Here is a 24571-nt window from a genome sequence, read left to right as displayed (position 1 = left end):
TGCACCTGTGTGCAATCTAATGTCAGTACAAATACAGCTGCTCTGTGAGGGCCTCAGAGGTTGTCTAAGAGAATATTGGGAGCAACAACACCATGAAGTCCAAAGAACACACCAGACAGGTCAGGGATCAAGTTATTGAGAAATTTAAAGCAGGCTTAGGCTACAAAAAGATTTCCAAAGCCTTGAACATCCCACAGAGCACTGTTCAAGCGATCATTCAGAAATGGAAGGAGTATGGCACAACTGTACACCCAAGACAAGGCCATGCACCTAAACTCACAGGTCGAACAAGGAGAGCGCTGATCAGAAATGCTGTCAAGAGGCCCATGGTGACTCTGGACGAGCTGCAGAGATCTACAGCTCAGGTGGGAGACTCTGTCCATAGGACAACTATTAGTCATGCACTGTACAAAGTTGGCCTTTATGGAAGAGTGGCAAGAAGAAAGGCATTGTTAACAGATAAGAAGTCCCGTTTGCAGTTTGTCACAAGCCATGTGGGGGACACAGCAACCATGTGGAAGAAGGTGCTCTGGTCAGATGAGACCAAAATGGAACTTTTTGGCCAAAATGCAAAATGCTATGTGTGGCAGAAAACTAACACTGCACATCACTCTGAACACACCATCCCCACTGTCAAATATGGTGGTGGCAGCATCATGCTCGGGGGGTGCATCTCTTCAGCAGGGACAGGGAAGCTGGTCAGAGTCGATGGGAAGATGGATGGAGCCAAATACAGGGCAAACTTGGAAGAAAACCTCTTGGAGACTGCAATAGACTTGAGACTGGGGCGGAGGTTCACCTTCCAGCAGGACAATGACCCTAAACATAAAGCCAGGGCAACAATGGAATGGTTTAAAACAAAACATATCTATGTGTTAGAATGGCCCAGTCAAAGTCCAGATCTAAATCCAATCGAGAATCTGTGGCAAGATCTGAAAACTGCTGTTCACAAACACTGTCCGTCTAATCTGACTGAGCTGGAGCTGTTTTGCAAAGAAGAATGGGCAAGGATTTCAGTCTCTAGATGTGCAAAGCTGGTAGAAACATACCCTAAAAGACTGGCAGCTGTAATTGCAGCAAAAGGTGGTTCTACAAAGTATTGACTCACGGGGCTGAATAATTACGCACACCCCACTTTGCAGTTATTTATTTGTAAAAAATGTTTGGAATGATGTATGATTTTCAATCCACTTCTCACATGTACACCACTTTGTATTGGTCTTTCATGTGGAATTCCAATACAATTGATGCATGTTTGTGGCAGTAATGTGACCAAATGTGGAAAACTTTAAGGGGGCCGAATACTTTTGCAACCCAGTATATATACAGGTATTTCCAAAGCAAGGGGAAAAGGGGGACAATGGCTAAGCAGTCTGTGGACATTTTTAGGTTTACAGTTCCGTTATGCTCCTCTCAGTCTGTGGCATGCTGTGACATAGTATGCAGCGATTGTCACTGTGGATTCCTCTTCTCCCAGTAAGATACAGTATATGTGTTTCTCTCATCTTCTAATGTGAGAAAGTCTGGGAATAGTTCCAACAATTTCTTAAAGTAAGTGTCCCTGGTTGCAGTATATTTGGGACAGTGCAGCAGGAAGTGGCTTTCATCCTCAAGGTTCTTCTGCTCACAGTGTTGGCATAGTCTCTCCTCCCTGGGTTTGTACGTCTGTCTGTGTCTCCCAGACTCTATTTTGAGGTTGTGAACACTCAGTCTGTAGACACTCAGGATTTTCATATATATATATATATATATATATATATATATATATATATATATATATATATATATATATTCCTTTTTGTCTTTTTTTCATCAATAATTATTTCATTTTATATTTGTTTTAAAGGAAAACTAATTTCCTTTTAAACAATGCTAGTTGCCTGGCAACCCTGCAGTGGTGTTTGAATAACACCAAAAACAAGCATGCAGTTAATCTTGTCAGTTCTGACAATGTCTGAAACACCTGGTCGGCTGCATGCTTGTCAGTGATCCCCGGATACCCCCAATCACGAATTCGACTCCGCCCACTTACGAATTGACTCGTGATCATGAATAGAAACCGATATTTGTCTTGAGTATGGTTTTGAGTCGAATAATCTGCCGACTTTAGCGGTTAATAGGAAAGCCCCCTTACATGCTAGAAACACCAAATTTGCAGGAAATGTTAAAAAGAACAGTATTAAAAAAAATAATCTTTTCCTATTTTTTTAAAACATTCTTTATGTTCAGAGGGTGGGAAATTAAAAAAAAATGATGTGGGGTCCCCCCTCTCCAGCAACTTAAGCCCCTTGTCCCCCTTGTAGGCTGGGATAGCCAGAATGTGGATCCCTGGCGGACTGGGGATTCGCACCCTGAGCTATACCAGCCCACCTGGTCCATGGTATGGGGGGCTCCGGGGAAGGGGGCAGCCAAGCCTTCCCCTCCTCCCCCCCCCCCGCCCCCCGGAGCCCTTGTCCAATCCATGGACAAGGGGCTCTTCCCAACCTCTACTGCCCCAGGAGGAGGTGGGGGCGACGACTCCCTGGGGGGGGGTTCATGGTGACATCTGGGAGTCCCCTTTAAGAAGGGGACCCCAGATGTCCGCCACCCTCCCAGGAGAAATTATTATAAGGGTACAAAGTACTCCTTACCCATTTCCATAAAGGGTTAAATGAAATAAAAACAAAACAATGAGAAAAGTATTTATTAATCTTAATTAACCAGAAATACTTACCTGTACCTTTAAATAAAATTTCCCACGCCAATATCCTCTATCTTGCGATCTTCAATTACATCTTGATTGAAGATCTCCTCCGCCGCCCGCCGCCACACACCTCTCCCCTGCCAAACTGCTATCAACGATACTAAGTATCGCTGAGAGCAAAAGCATCTTTAAATTTCCCTCCAATGCTCCCCATTGGTTCCTTAACAGACCAATCAGGAGCATCCCCATTGGTCGATAAGGAACCAATGGGGAGCCTTGGAGGGAAATTTAAAGATGCTTTTGCTCTCAGCTATACTAACTGTCATTTACCGCATTAAAATGTAACTTTTTTCCTTTTAAACTTTAAAATCAATTTTCTCAAAAACTATAAGGTCTTTTTGAAATATTTTTCCCCTTGTGGTCAGATCTGTACAAGTGATATAACATACAGAGACTTGTATGGCTTATATGACTCTGTAGGCTTATTCAGCAATCTGGCACAATGGCCCGATCCAATCCACTTGTCCAGTCCTGAGTTTCCTCCTAGGAGAGAATTTTTCATCTTCTGTTTAACCATTTCAGCCCGCGGGGATTTTTCACCTTATGCATCGGAGCAATTTTAACCTCCCATTCATTCGCTAATAACTTTATCACTACTTATCACAATTTATTGCTCTATATCTTGTTTTTTCCGCCACTAATTAGGCTTTCTGTGGGTGGTACATTTTGCTAAGAGTCACTTTACCGTAAATGCATTTTAACAGGAAGAATAAGAAAAAAATGGAAAAAATTCATTATTTCTCAGTTTTCGGCTTTAAAATAATACATGCTACCATAATTAAAACCTATGTATTTTATTTGCCCGTATGTCTCGGTTATTATACCATTTAAATTTTGTCCCTATCACAATGTATGGCGCCAATATTTTATTTGGAATTAAAGGTGCATTGTTTCCGTTTTGCGTCCATCACTATTTACAAGCTTATAATTTTAAAAAGGTTTGTAGCATACCCCCTTCAAATGCATATTTTAAAAGTTCAGACCCTTAGGAAACTGTCTTTTTTTTTTTTTGTAATTTTTTTTTTTTTTACTATTAAAAATTTTATTTGGGTAATATTTTGGTGTGTGGCATAAACAGTTAATTTTTAATGTTGTAAAATGTGTATATTGTAATGTAAAAAATGTGCAGATGTAGTTTTACTATTTGGCCACAAGATGGCCACCTTTGTTTTTGTTTACCCTCCTTGTACTTCTCGCTAAGCGGAAGTACAAGGGGGATGCGGAAATCTCTCCGGGCAGAAGAGCCGAAGCCTCACAGGTGAGCGCTTCGGTTTTTCTGCGGGGGAAAGGGATCGGTGATCGGGAACCATGTTCCCTTTCACTGATCCCAGGGCTACCGGGGGACACAGCGGGGGCACAGCGGGGGCACGGGGGCGCTGCAGAGCTGCCGCCCGGACGTGAGCTTCACGTCCGGGTGGCGGAAATGGTTAAAATAACTTTTCAGCACTCTGCTATTGAAAAAGTACCAAAAAGTAGGTGAGAAAGTACTGCCACAATGTTCTGAGTATTTTTAGAACAGGGTTTAAATCTTGGCTCTTCATGTCCAGTAAGCCAGCACCTATTCAGTAGGAGACCTTGGGCAAGACTCCCTAACACTGCTACTGCCTATAGAGTGCACCCTAGTGGCTGCAGCTCTGGCGCTTTAAGTCCACCAGGAGAAAAGTGCAATATAAATGTTCTGTGTCCTTTTTTGTATTAAAACAAAATTGATTCTGCGTAGCAATCCCTGCAATCTCAGATCCACAGGTTCTAATAATCAGTCCACCTGGAATATTTTAGTCCTAGAGCTTTCTGTCATGCTGCCCCTACGTTATGAAACTCCCTACCACAGAAGATCAGGACAGCTCCATCCCTGGCCGTGTTTAAATCCAGACTGAAAAACCACCTGTTCAGCTTGGGATTTGCAGAAGTATAATTTTTGTTGTGTTCATACTTCATCCTACTACTAATTACTGTATCTGAAGGAGCCTAAGTGTTTTGAGTCCTATGTTAGAAAAGCACTATAGAAATTTTATTGTTATTCAAGTGTAACCATTTCCGTACCAACAGTCTCTGCCCAGAGAGACCAGAGACTGCTGGTACGGTAAAACGCCACCTCCCGACAAATAGCGGCACATACCTGCTGCTCTCGCCGGTCACAACGCTGCCCCATCACCGCAGGCTCCTCTCTCTGCCTTCTCTATGATGGCAGAGCTCTGAGCAGGTCAGGAGATGCTTTCATTGGCTCCTGACGCTGTCTATCAATGGGAGCCAATGTGATTGGCTCTCCGTGATCACACGCCAATGAAAGTGGCACCTGACCTGCTTACAGAGGTCTGCCATCTGCAAGACACCCCTGCACTATAGACGCACCAGGTTTAGTATTTTTTTTTCCTGGTTTTTGTCCTCTAAACCTAGGTGCAACTTATAGTCCGAAAAATACGATAATTGGGGGGCCAAAAGGACATCTCATCAGTTTGAGGTCTATCAGGCTTTGCTACCCAAAGCAATGCCCTAAGTTTAGACAATACTGCATTCATCCATCCCCACTGTTTACCCTGCCTATGCTGAAACCAGTCTAGGACCTGCGTCAGGATGGCAGCAAAAAATACATCTTGAGGTTTGGCAGGCCCATACCACCTCCCTCCAGGGGGGGCAGTGGAGCTTGTAATGAGTACAATGAGGATTAGGATGCCCATACTTTAGATGATGCATGAGTAGATCGAACAAGAGACAGATCTCTCTCTCAAATCTGATCTGTCGGCTGCCCATACACCGCAGGCCAATTCAGGATCAATTTAAGCATGAAATCTCTCAGAAATCAGGCTTGTGACGCTGCCTCACCACCCCCTGCACATAACCCCCTAATGTAAAATTCCCCATCCTCCCCTCCCCGGTGCACTATACTTTACCTGTCTGGGCTCTGTCCGCAATCCGCATACACGTGCCCCATGTGGTTGACTGCATATACACGCGGCCCCGTTACTATGGCAACCGTGTGTGGCACGTGTATGTGGATTACGCACAAAGCCAGTGAGGGTTAGGTAAAGTATACTGCACTGGGCGGGCACATTTTACATTAGGGGGGACAGAACTGGGGGGTTTTGTTGCTCATCCCAATATCGCTTGATGTTATGGCCCGCCATCTTGCAGCATGTCTGATCTATATATACTACCAGTTTCAGCCCAAAATTGGTCACATTGTTGATTGAGCATGCTCTTGGCAGTGCCGATTTTATTTAATAAAAAACGAATCAGATGGTTGATCGGCCGCCAAGTCAATAGATGTATGGTCCCCTTTATTGTCCCATATAAAGCTCATAAAGCAGGATTGTATACCTGACAGGAATATTGTGGAAAGTCAGATAGGAATAGCCTGCATAAGGCTAGGTCCACACTAGGCATGGTTGCAGGAAGGAGCCTGCGGTCTGTGAACCTAGCGGTCCGTGGACCTAGCCAAACCTGAACACAAACGGATCCATGCTGTGTTTTGAAGCATGATCCGTTTGTGTTTTGGGTGTAGGGGGTAGCAGCCAGGACGGGGTGGCAGTGGTCAGTGGGGACATCCCCCTCACCTGGGTCCCCCGTCCCCGCTACCCCCTCCAGCTAGTTTGCAAACAGTTTTAATAGATAAGAGCGGCAAGCGGGGAACTTACCTCCTTGTACTTCCTCCGCTCGCTGCGTCACAGGCCCGCAATGCCGCCCTCTGTACTTCGGAGGGCGGCATTGCAGGCAATGATGCAGCGAGTGGAGGAAGTACAAGGAGGTAAGTTCCCCGCTCGCCGCTCTTATCTATTAAAACTGTTTGCAAACTCGCTGGAGGGGGGGGGGGGGGGGTAGCGGGGGACCCAGGTGAGGGAGGGGGGCCACCCTCCAGAATGGCATCCCTCTCTCTCCCCTATAGGCTGGGAAACAGAAACTGATCCGTTTCTGTGTCCAAAAATGGCCTGTGTAGAGGGGGGGCCGTTTTCCCATTGCCTGCCACTACCCCCGCTTGTATCCAGATCCATATGCATTCTGCAAAAATGCTGCAAATCCGTACCCTCCGGGACGGATTTGAAAACGGGTCCCCGCAAACGCATATGGATCGTTTTTTTGTTTGGGTGAAGACAGCTGCTATTTTTAACATTGCTATCCATGTCTCCAGGTTTGATCCGATATTTAAAACGGAGACACGGATACGGTTCGGACGTAGTGTGAACCAGCTCTAACACCTAAAGGTGGCCATACATCAGGTGACTTGGCAGCCGATCGACCATCAGATTCAATTATTATAATCAAATCCAAGTGCATGGCCGACTGATAATGCAACCAATTTTGGGATGAAAATTGGTTGCATTGACGATCCCACATGCTGAAAGATGTTGGGCCAAATTGCTTGATTGGGTGTGCGGCACAAACGGCTTGCAATTTTGGGACAATCAGCGAAAACCATGAAACCCCCGACGCTGTTCCCACCAATGAAAAATGTCCCCCGTACCCAGTGTAACGTATATATATTACCTGTCCGTGGCCTGCACTTGTCCCTCCGCTGCTCTAGGCGCACTCCCCTGTCCATACATGCGTGCCCGACGTGGTCTCCTGGTGTGCCACATACACGTGCACTCTTACTAGGAAACCACGTGGTATGCGCGTGTATGCAGAGGAGGAATACCAGAAGCCAGCGGAGGACAAGCCCACAGACAGGTAATGTATACTTTACTCTGGGGGACATTTTTCATTAGGGGACAGCGTTGGGGCAGTGCACAAGGATGATATCAAATCGATTTCAGCATGAAATTTATTGGGGAATCGGCCTATGGTGTATGAGCAGCTGACAGATCTCTCTCTTATCTGAATCAGAGAGAGATTTGTCTCTTGGTCGAATCTGCCCATCATCGCTAGATGTATGGCTACCTTTAGGTTCGGTATACACTTCTCCGGTTCCAGATCGGATCCGTGTCAAACGGATCCATTTTTCTGAAAAACTGATCCGTTTGACACGGATCGGATCTGGATGGTAGAGCACGTTCCAGTCCACACATCAATTGCGTCGGTATGTAGGCGTCGCTGCTCACCTCTCGCCACCACTGCTCATACCGCCACGCATTCCCTTCCACAGCCTGGAGGCCAGCAGAAGCATGACTCTCCATAGGCTGCAACAGGCCAATTCACCATGAACCAATGAGAATTCTCTCTGTTGTTAAAGAGACTCTAACAAAATTTTCCGCCTTATTTCTTCTATGCTATAAGTTCCTATACCTGTTTTAATGTGGTCTGGCTTACTGCAGCCTTTTCTAGTTGCACTGTCTCTGTAATAGATCTAATCTTCTTTCCTTCGTCGAGCCTTGTCAGCCCAGAGAGGAGTGTGCTGTGATAGGGAGAAGTTATGCACACCTCCCCCACGCCCCCTGCAGGCTCTGTGTGTGTGAGTCACAGCCAGCGTCTCTGCTCACAGCCAGCCTGTCTGTGACCTTGTGAACAGCTGTGACTGCAGAAAGATCAGTTCAAAGCCCAGACAAGCAACCAAGGCAACAAGTGGGAGAAATATTACAGCAGTGAAGTCACGTTTGAGAGGAGCCTCTGCAAACAGGCACCTGCTCTGCTGATGTATTTCCTGTTTGGCGGCCATCTTCATTGTTTACAAAAACAATGAATAGAACAGTGATTTTATCACCAAGAAAGCAGCAGGAGCAGCGAAAATGTCACAGAGGGGGCTAGGAGAAGACTACAAACAGGCTGGTACTTTTATTTAAGATTTTCACAGTACAGATTCTCTTTAAGGATTCCCATTGGTCTGCTGCAGCTCAATGGAGAATCCCAATGCTGCCAGCCTCCAGACTCGTCAGGTTGTACCGAGCGGTGGTGATGGATGGCGGGACGCTTGAGTATGACATAACCACAATGACGGGATGGGGCGGAAACAGGCAATGCGGATGCGGCGACTAGCCTAGTGAGAGCAGACTGTGTCTGTTCTCATAGGCTTGCATTGGGCACGCTTTCCCGGACTGGACGGGGAAATCCGGATTCTCCGCAAAGTTTTCATTCTGTGCAACACGGATCAGTGTGCGATCCGTGTTTCTGCACGAGTGGAACCCGGTCCTATTTTTAACATAGAATCCGCTTCCTGCATTTTTGCAGAGCTTTAAAATCCCACGTATACATTTTTAAAACAAGTGTGAATCGGCTCTTACAGTTTAGGCATAATATCCATTCTCTCTTAACTTCTTTAAAATTAAAAAGACCCCCATCAGTGTTTAGATCTATTGAACACTGAGAGCATTTGACAAGAAAGCTGCAAACAATAATCACATGAGCTCTCAGCCAGAGAGCAGCAACAGATAATGAGAGATCGGGAAGTGTGAGGATGTCAGCCAGCAAGTCTCCCAGCCTGACAGGACACAGCCATGACATAAACAATGTAAGAAAGGGTGCCCAGCTCTAATGACTGCATAAAACAACGAGAATACATGTCAGCAAATAACAGATGGATTGTTAGGGCAGCAGGAGATCGGGATGTGTGAACGTTTATACGTTTATGTCAGGCAGATGTTTATCGGGCTCATAGGTTATCATAGAGCAGATGTTTCTTGGGCTTATAGTTATGCTCATAGCGCAAACTCTCATTTGCCTGACATACATATAAACTCTCACACATACTTGTCTCTTTCTATCCCCTGGCCTACCAATACATTTGTTAAAAACAATGTAAATTGAATTTGAAATTTCTGTTCCAGTTCTGTATCAAGACTGAAGAAGAAATTGGAAGTTTTGAAAGCCTGCAGAGAAATCTTGTACAGTTAGTCATTAAAGGTATCACTTTGAGTGAGAGTGGTTATCTGAACTATCTTAAGGTGGCCATACACTGGTCGATTTGCCATCAGATTCGAATAACAGATAGACCCCTCTCTGATCGAATCTGATCAGAGAGGGATCGTATGGCCACCTTTACTGCAAACAGATTGTGAACCGATTTCACCCTGAAACCATTCACAATCTGTGGTGGTGGTGGTGGTGCTGCCACCGCTCCCCGCCCCGCATACATTACCTGCTCCGCCGGCGCGAGTCTCCTGGACACCGTTGCTCAGTCTCCGCGCTGGTCTGGTCTCCGGCATGCTTCACATCTTCCTGCCCGGCAGGAAGTTTAAACAGTAGAGGGCGCTCTACTGTTTAAACTTCCTGCCGGGCAGGAAGAAGTGAAGCATGCCGAAGACCAGACCAGCGCAGAGACGGAGCAGCGGTGACAGCGGGACTCGCGCCGGCGGAAAAGGTAATGTATACCCGCTGTATTGAGTCGGTCGGCGGGCATTCGAACGCCGCTATAGACGCACTCCCGACCCGCCGGCGCTCGAAAAAAATCTTCCACGCGGATGGATCGACGGGAGTCGACGGGAACGATGGATTTCGGACGGAAATCCATCGTTCTGTCAGCGGTGTGCGTGGCGATTTCACAGCCGTTTCGATCACTGTGATCGAAACGGCTGTATATCGGCGGGAAAATCGTTAGGTGTATGGGCCCCTTTACTTCAGGAAGTAATTATGGCAAACTCTATATCTGCATTTAAAGAGGGCTTGGATGCTTTCCTTGCATTGAAGGGCATCCACGGCTATAATGATTAGGTAATTTCCAGAAGAGTTGATCCAGGGATTTATCTAACTGCCATCTAGAGTGGGGAAGGAATTTTTCCTTTTTAGGTTTGATTGGTCCAGGCCTTGTAAGGTTTTTTGCCTTCCCCTGGGTCAACTGGGATATGTGCGGTTTTAGCATAATGTTTTTCATTTTTTGGGGGGGGGGTTTGATGGGCGGATGTCTTTTTTTTCAACCAAACTATGTAACTTCTGTTGTTATGTCTTTAAATTCTCTCCACGACTAACACCGGACCACACAACTAGATAAAGCTCACACAACTTATTTTTTCTATTAATCCCCTATGTCACAAAGCATTGAATGGTAATAAAATGTAATTTTGAAATAAAAGTGTCATCTTTCAACATTGTGTACTTTTTTTCTTTGAACTTCAACCATAGTTACATAGTTACATAGTTATTTTGGTTGAAAAAAGACATACGTCCATCGAGTTCAACCAGTATAAAGTACAACTCCAGCCCGTCCCCCACATACCCCTGTTGATCCAGAGGTAGGCGAAAAAACCCCCACCAGGCATGGTCCAATTAGCCCCAAATGGGAAAAATTCCTTCCTGACTCCAGATGGCAATCAGATAAAATCCCTGGATCAACATCATTAGGCATAACCTAGTAATTGTAGCCATGGATGTCTTTCAACGCAAGGAAAGCATCTAAGCCCCCTTTAAATGCAGGTATAGAGTTTGCCATCACGACTACCTGTGGCAATGCATTCCACATCTTAACCACTCTTACTGTAAAGAACCCTTTCCTAAATAAATGGCTAAAACGTTTTTCCTCCATGCACAGCTCATGTCCTCTAGTCCTTTGAGAAGGCCTAGGGACAAAAAGCTCATCCGCCAAGCTATTATATTGCCCTCTAATGTATTTATACATGTTAATTAGATCTCCTCTAAGGCGTCTTTTCTCTAGACTAAATAAACCCAGTTTATCTAACCTTTCTTGGTAAGCGAGACCTTCCATCCCACGTATCAATTTTGTAGCTCGTCTCTGCACCTGCTCTAAAACTGCAATATCTTTTTTGTAATGTGGTGCCCAGAACTGAATTCCATATTCCAGATGTGGCCTTACTAGAGAGTTAAACAGGGGCAATATTATGCTAGCATCTCGAGTTTTTATTTCCCTTTTAATGCATCCCAAAATTGTGTTCGCTTTAGCTGCAGCGGCTTGGCATTGAGTACGATTATTTAACTTGTTGTCGATGAGTACTCCTAAGTCCTTCTCCAAGTTTGATGTTCCCAACTGTATCCCATTTATTTTGTATGGTGCTAGACCATTGGTACGACCAAAATGCATGACTTTACATTTGTCAACATTGAATTTCATCTGCCATGTATGTGCCCATATAGCCATCCTATCCAGATCCTGTTGCAATATGACACTATCTTCCTGAGAGTTGATGATTCTGCACAATTTTGTATCATCTGCAAAAATAGCAACATTGCTCACTACTGCATCTACTAGGTCATTAATAAATAAATTGAAGAGCACTGGACCCAGTACAGACCCCTGTGGGACCCCACTGCTAACAGTCTCCCATTTTGAGTACAATCCATTGACCACAACTCTTTGTTTTCTGTCCATTAGCCAGTTCCCTATCCATGCACACAAACTCTTCCCCAGTCCTTGCATCCTCAACTTTTGCACCAGACTTCTGTGGGGAACAGTGTCGAAGGCCTTTGCAAAGTCCAAGTATATCACATCTACAGCATTCCCAATATCCATATTAGCATTCACTACCTCATAAAAGCTGAGCATGTTAGTCAAACAGGACCTGTCTTTAGTAAACCCATGTTGATGCTGAGAAATAAGATTATTTTCTACTATGAAGTCATGTATAGTATCTCTTAGTAACCCCTCAAATAGTTTGCATACAACTGATGTTAAGCTTACAGGTCTATAATTTCCTGGATCAGATTTTTTGCCCTTCTTAAATAATGGGAAAACGTGGGCTGTACGCCAATCCACTGGGACTCTGCTAGTTGCAAGAGAGTCACAAAAGATAAGATAAAGGGGCTTAGCTATAACTGAACTTAATTCTCTTAGGACCCGAGGATGCATGCCATCCGGGCCAGGTGCCTTGTCTATTTTTAATTTATTTAGTCTTGCCTTTACTTCTTCCTGCGTTAAGTATTTAATATTACAGTTAGAAGATTGAGACTCTTCTGCCTCTGTAATTTGCAACAGTGCTGTTTCCTTTGTGAAGACAGAAGCAAAGAAAGCATTTAATAACTCTGCCTTACCTTGGTCATCCACCATTGAGTTCCCACCCTCATCCTTTAGGAGTCCTATACAGTCAACCTTTCTTTTTTTAGAGTTGATGTACTTGTAAAACTTTTTTGGGTTAGATTTGATATCCCTAGCGATTTGTTTTTCAGCTTCAATCTTTGCCAGCCTAATTTCTTTTTTACAATTTTTAATAAATAATTAATAAATAATTAATAATAATAAAAAAAAAAAAAAAAATCCAAAGTGAGTGTGACAAATCTTACTGACAGTTTTTACCTTTCAGCATGTCTCTATTGATTGATACAGGGATGGTCGTAGTCAGCCAAGCTGGAACTAAGCGTATTTTTACGCAAATACGCTTCACAATCTACGGCTATGTAATCAGAAACGTCACTACGTTTGCATTCCGTAGACTACGTGTTAAAATACGCAAGCTTCGCGTAGTGCGAAGCGTAGTTGATGCGACCGCTTATGCCCTTATGCGGAAAAATGTCCGCAATAATCTTCAACCTATTTGCAAATATAAACTAATATAAGCGTACATTCCACCTTCTAATGCGGAATTGTATGCGTAAAAAAGGGCAATAACATTTCTGCGCATGCGCAATGATCCATATAGATCAGGGGTCTCAAACTTAATTTACCTGGGGGCCGCAGGAGGCAAAGTCAGGATGAGGCTGGGCCGCATAAGGGATTTCACAATCAGCTTCAGCTCTGCCCCTCCTGACGTCAATCGCGGCGCATCGCCGCCTCTGCCCGCCCCTCTCACTCTTCCTTCACAGAGAGGGGCGGCGATCCGTGCGGTGATTGACGTCAGGAGGGCCTTCCAGGAAATGCCGGCGGATTGACTCCCGGGCAATTTGGGGGCTCTGCAGCCCTCGTTTAGCGGCGGATTACTTGGGAGCACTGAAGCGAACTATAAGGAAGCTTTTGCCGGCGCGGGCCACAAATTATTGTATTGAGGGCCGCAAATGGCCCGCGGGCCGCGAGTTTGAGACCCCTGATATAGATGCAGTTACCGCACGCGTAGTTGACTTCGCAATACATACGTCAACTACGCGTAGCGGGCTAAGCTTCGCATAGCGGGACTACAACTACGCGGAAATGCGTAAGAGTAGTTCTTAAACTTTGCCTACAAACTACGATGCGTAGTTGCGTACTACGACGCGTAGATTCGCGCTGGCGTAGTTTACGAGCAACCCTGGATTGATACAGCAATAACTTTTTTCATTACTAATGACATCCAAATGAAAAAAAAAAACAACCATATTTTACTGACTATAAGACGTTCCAGACCATAAGAGGCATCTAGGTTTAGAGGAGAAACACTAGGGGTAAAATATACTAAACATGGTGCATCCATGGTGAAGGGGCATCTTGTGGATTATGCCCCCTTTGTACCTCATGCCCCCTTGTACCTCCTGTGTCTCCCTTGTACCATTTATGGCTCCGTCTTCCTCTGTCCCCTTGTGTCCTTCTGTGTCCCCCTCTGTCCTCCTCTATGTCCCCGTGTCCTCCATTTGTCCCCCTGTGTCCTCCTCTTCATGGGCACAGTGCAGGGGGTCCACAACATTGTGGAGGGTTGGAAGTTCATATTGGCAGGCGCTCAGTCAGGAACTCACTGCATTTGCACTATAAGACGCAGTGACCTTATGGGGGGGGGGGGGGGGGGGAGTGAGTATTATAGTCCAAAAATTACAGTGTGTGTATATATATATATATATATATATATATATATATATATATATATATATATATAAATCTATATATGTATATATATACACACAGTATATCACTTTGTCCATGTGTCATCCTTCCCAGTTACACAAGGAGTACTACTGCTATGTAACACCTCACAAGTCACAATACATTCTTCTGCTCTTCCCAGATGACACCACATGTGCCTTTTTAATTATTAGTCAGGCAAGTAGCAGACCATTATCTCCAATCTATGCCTCTGTAGTGATTGTATCTGATCGCTAGGATGGCAGTTTAGGTCCTGTTAAAGGAAGCCAGAGATGAACGCTTTGGCACAAAATAAGCATATCCCTCGATAGATTTTACAAAATAAATACTATACCTGGTATTTTCGCCACTCTGGTGTGCCTTTTTGGTGTTTTTTTTTCCCTAAAACTCCATGCAAAACACAGTTCATCAGAAAATAATATTATTTAGTGGGCTGTGTGCAAAATGAAATCACCATTTCTAAAAAACCTCTTATGACTAACATATAGATTTAAAAAAAAAAACATTTTTCAATTTTCCTCGGCAGCAGCAGCTCCTCCCATCTCGTCACAGCTCTCTGTGATGCTGTGAGTATATAGAACATGAAAGCAGAGCCAGAAGGGGGCAGGCTTGGGCTTGAAAAGACATCACAGAAGACAGACTCAGCTGTAATGATTCCTGAGCAAAGCCAGACTGAATGCTCCATCTGGGATTTTATCAGGGATGGTAACAAGCAGGCTGAGCAGTGAAGAATAAAACAGAGAGCAGGGTAGGCGTTTTCTCTAATGTTCCCACTGATATATATGGTAAATACATGAGGGTGCTTTGTCTCTGGTTCACTTTAAGCTATTCATTATTTGATTATCCTTTTCCTAATAGTATGTGTATTGTCTATTATGTATATTGATTCAATATGAATAAGGGACCAGAATAGTATCTCCTTTAACTACGTCCTCCGCCATGACGGTGCCACCCCCGCTCTCCCATGCCGCCTGACTCAGGCCCCCAGCTCCTTTTCTCCATACAACCACTCCTTCCTGCTCTGCCGGACCTGAATGGAGTCTCCCTCTGGTTGCGCTCCACCACAAGCTGCCGGAGCCTCTAATCGGAGGATACAGTAAGAGCCCACTGGGCAAATGCTTTGCTACTAAACTCAGCTGCAACTGCTTGGCCACATAGAGACGTATTGCGAATGCTGTCTATATGTGAACTCTTGCTTCATGTGCCTTGTCACTCTGCATGACTGGCTGATTTGCATATGCTGTGCTTGCTACAACAGGCTATGCCATGCTACATTGATACATACTGAACTCTTGCTTTATGTGCCTTGTCACTCTGCATGACTGGCTGATTTGCATATGCTGTGCTTACTACAACAGGCTTTGCCATGCTATATTGATACATATTGCTGTGGTGTTTTTCGAGCTTATGGAGACATGAAGAATCTGGTTTGCGCTGCTGGGCTGGCTTGTGTGCATAGGCTGTGCTGGATGTAGAACCCTATGTGACATGGAGAAATGATCTACGTGATTTTGAGGAGCATGCCTGTGGCCAGTTATTAAAATGGAACCTTACAGGTCAACAAGTTTCTTTTTGAGTGACTCCCTCAGGGTCATACCAAAACCACTGACACTTGCTTCATCATTCTATTTTTGAAACTATTGGGACGGATCCATTTGTCCCATCTCCCTGTTTTCATGATTAGAGGCTGCACAACCATAGTACTTGTTCATGTGCACATGACCTAAATGAGTATCTAGTGGTTAGAAGTGGGAGGTTTCGGGGTCTGGGGAGGAACGGGTTTGGGTGATGTGGGGGTTAGGTTACCGTGGTGTAATTTTATCCCTCATGTTTTAATATTGTGATAATTTGTAAGTGCTAAATAAAGTTTTGTATATTCTTTTGAATAAGATTTGTTTGTACTCAATCAGGTCATACCCCTCCTTTATTCTATCTCACAGTTTGTTTAATTGCTTTAACTACAATGAAGGAGCAGATCTGTCACTTCAAAACGATCCTTTGACAAACTTAATTTATCACCTCGACGGGGGCGTGACCAAGATGGCGGAGTGAACAGACGTGCCTCTCGAGTCTCTGCTGTAGGATTTCGATATAACTATCCTGAATAGCCCTAAGCACTCTCTTCTTACTATATTCTGGTCGAGTGGGACCCAACGGACACTCCTGCATGTCACCGGGGAAGAGTAAAAAGGAGTCTAGAGACCCCGTGACCGTTACAGCAACTCCACGGGAGTGCCCAGCTAACAAGAAACGCAGCAAGGCAGTGCAAACTATGGCGGCGGAGGTCGTGGACGATCACCCCTCCCTCCTCGAGGTCCTGGCTAAGCTTGATGAAAAGCTCTCCGCCAAGATTGATCAGGTCCACTCAGACACGGGTCTGATACGGCAGGACTTGGTTCAGATCTGGGATCGCCTGACGCAGGTGGAGGCGAGGGCGGAGGCCACGGAGCGCACTACGGCCCTGAATACGGCGGATGTTCAATCGCTCCTGAAAAGAGTCCGCACACTGGAGACCAGAGCGGAGGACTCAGAAAACAGATGTCGCCGCAACAACCTCCAGATTGTGGGGCTGCCGGAGGGCGCTGAAGGGGAAGACACGACGACCTTTACTGAGGCCTTACTTAGAAAGTTGCTCCCAGAGGCGGATTTCTCTCGGCAATTTGTGGTCGAACGCGCCCACCGTATACCAGCTAAGAGGCCCCCGCCAGGTGCTAGGCCGAGGCCCTTCATCTTCCGCCTCCTCAATTTCCGGGACCGGGACCTGGTACTGCGAGAAGCCCGTCGGGTTGGAGACCTCGAGTTTGAGAATGGGATCCTTCTTATCTTCCCCGACTTCACCGCCGAGACCCAACGTCTCCGCAAGTCATTTGAAGCTGTCCGGAAAACCTTACGAGACAAAGGGATAAAATACGCCACAATCTTACCGGCAAAGCTGCGGGTGGTGGACGGGGAGACTGTCCGCATCTTCTCAACTCCAAAGGAGGCCGCTGACTGGGTGGAGACCCTGCCAGGATAAGTACTGTTTCTTTTTGATTCATTTACCTGTTTCATATTAACTGCCTGGACTGCGGACTGCTCTATGGTTGGCCGGTAGTGTTTATTTGGTGTGAGCTGCCGCTACATGAGGTTAGAGGGTACTCATGATGGGCTAATGGAACATTTCTCCCAAGAGCTACTGACTTTCCATTTTTTCCCCCTGATACCTCTTCCTCTAATATTGTGCCCTCTTCTAACCTCAATGTCTCCTGATGGCAGACTCTACACACGTTTATCTTGCTGTTGAATATCGGCCACCCGCTACTACACCCGCTAGGCCTTGCTTACAAAATGGCGGACATACCCCCAATACTACTCCGGGCCAGCGAGAGGTAGAATTTCCGCACTACAGAACTCAGACGGCGGGGCCCTGACTCTTAAGTCCTTCCCTTGATTCATGTACTTTGCCTCCTGCTTTGGTCTAGTGTCCTATTATCTGTTCCATTGATATAAGTTAACCTGTTTAGAGCTATTGTTTTTATAAGTCTGATCACTACAGTGTATGAGACAGAAGAACTGGATTCTTGTCATGCAACTGGTTGTATGGGGTTATGGGTGTAAAGTATTCTCATTGTTGGGGGGGAATACAGGGCGGGTTTTTAAGGGTTACTTGGGTGCATCGTGTTGTCCAGTCCTTCTCTGCCACGGGGGTCTCCCTCATCTCATAAATCTTTTTCTCCAACTATATATTAATGGCTGACACTCAGCGGCTTTCTATTCTCACGTGGAACGTGAGAGGCCTCAACAACAAAATTAAGCACTCACTTGTCTTCAATTACTTAAAACAACACAAACCTCATGTGTGCCTACTCCAGGAGACACATCTCCAAGGCAGTAGAGTTCTCACAGCCAAAAAGCCCTGGGTGGCAGCACATTACCATGCAACTCACTCCTCGTATTCCAGGGGGGTTTGCATACTAATTAATAGAAGCCTGACATTTGAGACCTTCTCACTCAAAATCGACCCCCATGGCAGATTTGTACTTCTTCACGCGAATTTACAGAGGGTAGAATATGTGATTGTGGGTGTGTATCTCCCTCCTCCGGCTGATGCTACTATTTTACATGACCTTATGCCATTAATTGCTCAATATCCGTCTGCTAGGGTAATCATAGCTGGGGACTTTAACCTTACCATGTCACCGGCTGATAGATCACCAGTAACGGGTAGGTGCTCATCAGAACTGCGTAACTGGGCAGATACCTTTGCCCTCACGGACGTTTGGAGGTGGAAACACCCGTCGTCGCAAGGATTCACATGTCACTCTTCCTCTCACAATACTATGTCCAGGCTAGACTATTTCTTCGTCTCCCAGGATGTCCTCCAGGTGGTTGGGGACATTGATCGCCTCCCCTGGGCTATATCTGACCATGCACCTGTAATGCTATCTATTACCACGGGGAGTGCGAGGTCCCTGGCTGCCTGGAGGGTGTCTGCGTACTGGATTCAAGATGCGGAGGTGGGGGGGGAGATACACACTGAACTGCTGAACTACTGGAGTATTAATAAAGGTACCTCCTCTAAGGATATCGAGTGGGATGCCTCCAAAGCCTATATTAGAGGAATATACAGGTCAACGATTAAAAAGGTCAGGGATGGGAGAAAGCTTTCACTTACTCAGGCTGAGGAATCCGCAAAATCCGAGGAGATGGCCTTTGGCCGCAGCCCCTCACCGGCTTCATTCAAGCGGTGGAGGTCTGCTCAGATAAGGGTGAATCTCCTCGATGTTGACCTCACCAAAAAATTTCTCCTTAGGCAGTCCCACCGCATCTTTGAGCAAGGTAATAAATGTGGCAGCCTGCTGGCTTGGTTAGCTAAGGAGCAGTCGACCAAAATCAGTATTCCCCTGATTGTGGACGAGGTGGGCGTCTCCCACAGCTCGCCCCCTGAAATTAATGAGGTTTTCCGCAAATACTATATTAACCTGTACACCTCTAGAGCCCATTACACGCTCCCAGAGCTATTAGAGTACCTTGGTGGGATCCCCCTCCCACGGCTGGAAGCGGAACAGAGAGAGCTCCTGGAGGCTGATATCTCAGAGGAGGAAGTAGACATGGCCATAGCTAGTATGCAGTCAGGCAAAACGCCTGGCCTAGACGGCATCCCCACTGAATATTATAAATTATACAGAGAGGACCTTACCTCCACTTTGGCTGACCTATATAATTCCATGCAACTGGATTGTCGGCTCCCAGAATCTATGAGAACCGCTCTAATAGTGGTAATTCCCAAAAAAGATAAGGACCCGAGCTGCTGTGCCTCCTATCGACCAATCTCCCTCCTGAATGTCGATATTAAAATTCTGGCCAAAATTCTGGCTAGGAGACTGTCTCAGGCTGTTGAAACCCTAATACACCCGGACCAGACTGGTTTTATGCCTGGCAGGGGTACGGACATCAACCTGAGGCGACTCTTTACTCATCTCGCTGTCTCTCACGACAACCCTGGTTCTAGAGTCATAGCAACACTTGACGCTCAAAAAGCATTCGACTCGGTTGAATGGCCGTACCTCTGGGAGGTTCTCCAGTTGTACGGGATTGGGGATAAATTCATTACATGGGTCAAACTGATGTATCACTCTCCAGTTGCCAGAATCAAAACCAATGATGAAATCTCGGATCCTTTCCCTCTTCGTAGAGGCACCCGTCAGGGTTGCCCCCTCTTGCCCCTCCTATTTGCTCTGGCAATTGAGCCAGTGGCTATCCAACTTAGGTCCTCTGAAAATATTAAGGGACTTCGGGTGAGGGGATTGGTCGAAAAGGTGGCACTTTATGCTGATGACATGGTCCTTTTCTTAGAAGACCCAGGGCCATCTCTAAATGCAGCACTTCAGATCCTCAACTCCTTTGGCATGTTCTCGGGCATCTGTATTAACTGGGATAAGTCCCTCATATACCCAATTGATAAACATATTGCCCCTTCGGCCTCTCATTCCCAACTTAAATGGGTTCGTAGCTTTAAATATCTCGGTATTGTGGTGGATGACTCAATAGAAAACTTCATTACCCTGAACCTACAACCAGTCATTGACCACTACTCCCAAAAAGTTCAGATATGGAAGACTCTTCCGCTTTCAGTTGTGGGACGGGTGAATCTCTTCAAGATGCTGTTTCTCCCCAGGTTCACATATGTTCTCAGACAGTCTCCGGTCTGGATCCCACAGTCAGTTTTTAAAAAAATTTACTCCATCACGTCCAGTTTCATTTGGGGTGAGGGTGCTCCGTGCCTCTCACTGGCCACTCTACAGCTTCCCATAGATGGGGGGGGGGGACTTGCTCTCCCGGACCTACGTAAATATTTTCTGGCCTCTATGCTTGTATCTATACGCTGGTGGTTTTCTCAGGACGAGCGGAATACAGCGGTTGTATTGGAGGCCGCTATCGCTGGCTCATTTGAGTCACTGTTGAACCTCCCTTTTAGGGGGATCAACAGGTACTCTACCATCACGACTCCTATGAGGACCACCATCAAAGCCTGGGAGGTTAGCAGATCTGGCATGAGGAAGCCAAACACTCTCTCCCCATATACCCCACTATGGGGCAACCCCAAACTTCCACACTTTTCATCTATTCCGGATCCTCAGATATGGGCTTCTAGGGGCATTAAGCAGGTGTCACATATTGCCCCCTCCGGCACGCTGCTCCCATTTTTCCAATTGAAAAATAAATTTGAGTTACCAAATAATATGCTCTTTCGCTATTTCCAAGTTCGCCATGCTTGGCAGAGCCAATTCCCTGGCCATTGGACCTGGGAATCAGACTGTATAGAGGCACCACTTATAAAACAACAGCTGGAGAGACCTCTCTCTGAGATCTATTCCAGGCTGATCCCTCAAACCATCCCTAGATTAGACAAGGCCAGACTGAAGTGGGAGGCAGATGTGGGCCCTCTATCAGACAATGAATGGGGGGATGTCCTGTCAAACATGGAGGGGGTTACAATCTCAGCCACCGACAAATTCATGCATCTCAAATTAATCTACAGAACGTATCATACACCGATACGGCTGAATGCTGTCTTCCCGGAGAGGTCAGACATTTGCCCTAAATGCCAGAGGGAGTTGGGGACTTTCCTCCACATGATTTGGTCCTGTGATATTCTTCAAACTTTCTGGAAGGAGATAGCTAAAACACTTACAAAGGTCATGGGTGAGAGAATTGTACTGGACCCCAAATCCCTCCTGCTGGGTCTCTATGCTGATGTCACTCTATCTAATCATCAGATCATCCTGGTCAAAATTGTTATAAACTGTTCTTATCACCTTGCTTCGACACCATCGTCTCACAGACTGTGAGATCACTTGACTCTCCACACAGCAAACAGTAGATAGACTTTCTCAGGCTTCTTAAATGTTTACGTTATTTATTCAGGACTACAGAAATACAGATAGATACATTCATCATATCCTAGCCATGCCAATCTTCATGTTGCGTTACAAGCTCATGATTAGACTCCCTACTGAAGTCACTCAGGCACTTCTTGCTAACCTACGTTCCACTAAACTACCTATGTACAGCAGACATTATATCAGATTACATAAAGGAAGAACATGCTTAAAGAAATAATTGGGTTCCAGTCAGTATTGCGAGCTAGTGCGGAAGGAAGAAGCAGAAGTGAGTTCCCCATCGCTCGCTCCAGATTTAATACCGACTAGGAAAGAGTTAAATATGACATCATCTTCGCCACCCCCTATATCAGTCTATTGGTGGACCCACTCGTGGTGTCATCATAATAATCGATGAGGCACTTGACCCAGATGCAGGCATGTGGATGTTTAGTAAATATGGCCAATGTTTACTGTTCCTGTCCTGTAAGTGGAGGTCAGAGTAAACCGATGGCCTTCTCTTAGGAACATGTTCTCAGTATCTGCGTGTATCTTCTGCTACACGCAGACCCTGAGATGCCTCTGCCTGCATCACCAAACCTCTATCTATTTTAAAGGCATACACTGCGGACAAGCCTTTTACATAAAACTCAGGCCAAGTAACTGAGGCCTACTTAAATTATAACAATCCCCCTAAAACGGCTTGACCCGCAGATCTCAGCGTCTGAACCTCCCAGTACCTGGTTTCTTTCTTGTATGTTTCACTTTTCGATGTTCGTGCTCACACAACTTCTCTGCTCTAGGCGGTTACCCCTGGAAGAGAGAGAGCAAGACCTCTTGGTCTTCCTGTAACCAGGCTCTCTGGGGAGGCCCTACTTCTAAATCCCTCAATACCACATGCTCAGCATTTGCGTCACTTGCGTATCACTCACAAACTTGCATGACCACAGAAAAGTGAAACTCGTTTGTTTGTTACCAAACGGAGCAGTGCCAGGTGCCTTCTAAAAGAGCGCCTTTATACAATCAGCCCCATCATAGGTACTACTAAACCTATACCCGTAACCCTGTATATCCCTTAATTTAAACTATTGGTTCAGGAGATTGTTTATGAGGCACCAATCCCTGGACCGGTTAATTTATTTTACGTAATTTTAACCCGCAACCTCACCTGGATAATGATGCCTAAAGTTGTCATCCCCATCCAGACGACCAGTGGGTGTAGAAAGAACTTTGGAACTGCAGATGCCCCTCCGAGTGTCCCTGGAACATCACCGGAACCTTTGTCCACCAGGGCAGACTGGAACTCACCTGCTCATTTTTGTGTTCTACCTCGTTAAGATCACCTGTATCATGGTGAAATCTTACCTCTAACTTCGTGTACTGTTTGTTTAACCTTTGTAACAAAATGTGGTCGTCTTGGATCAAACCCTGTTCCCCTTTGTCCCATGTCGTGTTCTCCTTCAGGACGGGAACTACCCGTGAAACTTTGACCTTTAGAGTTCTCTTAACAATTTGAGAAACAACGTCATCCAGCCTGGATGACAGGATCCATATGGGATCTCCACTCACACAATATGTTCCCCTTGGAAAATCCCCCTTATCGGAACAATTATGAGAATATACCTTGAATGTATCATTAGACCTTATGTTAAAAAACCAAACCTTTCCTTCAGCCACCGGAACTATCGGTTGGGCTTCAGGGTGGATCTTTTGAATGGTAGCCTCGCATTCTGCGTTATTGAGCCTGCAGGCTTCTTCACTAAATTTGGCTTGCCCCGGCCAACGCAGATACTTCTGCAAGAATTGCCCGCATGAGGACAACTCTACTTGCTTCACCTCCCCGTCTAGCACCAAAAAAGGTTGACCTCTCAGGTCCTGGTGTAAGACACGGGCTGAGGTGGGAACTAAGGAAGTAGCGGTGCCTAAAGGAATGTTGCACCGTTTCCATTTGTTCACCCAAACATCTCGAAGCTGCCATGCAAAAGATCCTTCTCCAGAAAAATTAATATACCTCCCCTTGTCCAATCTCTCGCTGACAAAATATGTCCCCAGCTGTCCTGATTGGACCTCTTCCCCCCCTTACATCCTGAGGCACAATATGTACCTGAGGTCGGGAAGACTGTACTCTCTGCAATCTTTCGATTAAGAGTACCTCTTCACTTACCCAACTATCATGAGGATAAGCTGCTGCATATGGACTGTGTAATATCGTCCCCGGTTGTGACCCGTGTGGTGTGAATGGGGTTCCCTGTGTGGGCTTTCCCTCCCCCGGGACCGCTCTCCCCACCCTCTTTGTCACCTGGAAATGTGGCTTGATCTCGATTTTTACTTCTTGTTTCGAGAACCACCCACCCTTGGCTTTCCAGCCTTTACGTGTGTATAGTTGTTTCAGAGGCACTCTCTGTTGGTAGCTCCAGAGTGTGATGTTGTCCCTTGCGTCTCTCTGGTAAGAGAATTGACGCCCCCTGCTCGTTCCTCTCCAATCTGGAACCATCTCACTCTGCATAACCAAGACAAGGTACCCCTGAATCACACACTCCACCTTTTGCATGTACCCATTGTACTGCAATGTACCTTTTAACAAACCTTTGGATCGGTGCATCGATTCTGGGAGTGTGGCATTCAATAGCAGATTTACCCTGCCATTAAATTCCCACTGCCCGCACACTTGACCCTTCAGACCTTTCACCCACCTTGTGCCATGAAATTTGCTTTCTCCTGGCACCAGTGCTCTTTTCCTCCGTCCCTGCATGGTCCATCTGTGCCAAGCGGAGGGAGGTGTGAAAGGATTAGTACCTTTGTCACCAAACATTAACATGCTTGGGCCTTGCATTCTCATTAACCCCTTATTATACATGAGAATGTCCTCGTTCTCCTAGGACGAAATGG

The sequence above is a fragment of the Hyperolius riggenbachi genome, chromosome 1 (assembly GCF_040937935.1).
Source record: "Hyperolius riggenbachi isolate aHypRig1 chromosome 1, aHypRig1.pri, whole genome shotgun sequence".
NCBI lineage: Eukaryota > Metazoa > Chordata > Amphibia > Anura > Hyperoliidae > Hyperolius > Hyperolius riggenbachi.
Note: the sequence above shows the minus strand (reverse complement) of the source record.